Raw genomic sequence first — 1,908 nt, 5'->3', positions numbered from 1 at the left:
TGAATGAAAAATCATTAAACATTATCATTTGATTAAATCCTTAAACATTTTTTTAAATGAATAAACCACCGGACATTTAGAAATTGGTTACATACATCATTTTAACCCAAAAAAACTAACATGTAACTGATTATAAAGGTTTTAAAGTAAAAAAAAGAACCCAACTCAGTTTTATCATTCATAAACCCTATATGTCACTCAAACCCCTCGCACCCAACGTTATCGCTCCCGCCTCCCCCCCCCCCCCTAATTGTCATCCGCTCTCTATCACTGTCCTTGGTCCCTGCCATCGATACTTGCTCAATAAATTTGTCTATACATACTCAGTAAATTGTTGTAAAAGAGAGGAAATCGAAAGATTAAAAATACATATAAAAAAGAGGAAGATTGATGGCAGAGATCAACAACACCACTGGATGGTATAGAGAATGGGTAATGATGGGGCAGCAAGGGGGTGTCGAGAGGGAGCGATGACGTTCGTGTGAGGGGTTTGAATCACCTAAGACTTGAGAATATTGAAATTGGTTTAGATATTCTTTTTTACTTTAAAACATTCTGGAATAGTTCTTTTGGGTTAAAAAAATGTAGGTGACCATTTTATAAAAGTTCGATGATTTAAATATAAAAAGTGTTTATAGACTTAATCATAGTGTTAGAAATATGTTTGGAAAGGAATTAAAATGGTCGAAATATTCCAACATTTTAAGGGTTGTTTGTTTATCTACAGTCTATTAATCCTTAAAAGATGAGTCTTGTTTGACCAAAAAAAATATGTCTTTTAATGGTTCTAAAATTATTTGAATGATTTCGTATCATGTATCTCCTTTAACCATTCAACTCCCTAATTCAATTGTAGACAATTACCGAACAATTATATTTTATTGTGCACCATATCATGAGAGCTTGTTAATTATTTTGACCACTTAATCATTCTACATCAAATCATTCAACAACTGTCAAACAAAATTTATGAAATAAATTAATGTTTAGAATAAATAATTAAAAGCTATTTATTTCTCTATAAATAAATAAAAATCATTTGATAAAATAAACGATTCGTATGGATATATTTGGACAAGATTTAAAAGATAATTTAAAAAGAAATATAATTTTCATATTAAATATTCTTATTATATGTTATTAAAATACATGTTTATCTGAAAAGTTAAGAAATGATCCTAGCCTTTCATACGTTCAAGATTAGTCAAGAATTGTGTCTTTGACTAGTCAAGGAAAAAGAACATAGTAGTAATTTTGTAATTTTTATAAATAGGTGTCAAATAAGTGCATCTGTGAACTCATAATTTATGTGTCAAATAACTACTTCTCTTCTGTAGTATACACACATACACACACACGTAGATAGTTGGTGTATTATATTTATTAAAGTTATCAATTCTCTGCTAAAAAAAAATCAAATCTCCACCATTGAAAGTAATGATATTCCTACATTTATGATTAGTTAAATGTTAAGATTGTATGGTTTTGATATAGTTATAAATGTTGTTAATACTTACTGTAATTAACATCGTTTAATCTGCTATATATATTGTATAGAATGCAATTGGACAAATCAACAAAAATCAATATCTTTCATATTGTGAGCAAAAAGCTTTGATCTTTGTCGTGTTATCAATGGCCAAACTTGAAGCAAGTTTCTTCTTCTTCGTTCTTCTTCTCTCCGTCACCATCATAAACCGTTCACATGTAAGCAATCTTTTTTGTAATTTATTGCATGACATTCAGTACATTTGCACGTTAATATACTATGCAAGCAATTGCTAATTATTTGATCGTTTTGTTTTGTATTTGGTTAGGCGGGAGGAGAAGGATCGTTAACACCTGATCGTAAGTATTTATTCTCAGTTGTGTGAAATTAGTGTCACGTGAATTAAGTCGGTTCTAATA

Source organism: Cynara cardunculus (genome assembly GCF_001531365.2).
Source record: "Cynara cardunculus var. scolymus isolate 2C chromosome LG 2, CcrdV1, whole genome shotgun sequence".
Lineage (NCBI taxonomy): Eukaryota > Viridiplantae > Streptophyta > Magnoliopsida > Asterales > Asteraceae > Cynara > Cynara cardunculus.
Note: the sequence above shows the minus strand (reverse complement) of the source record.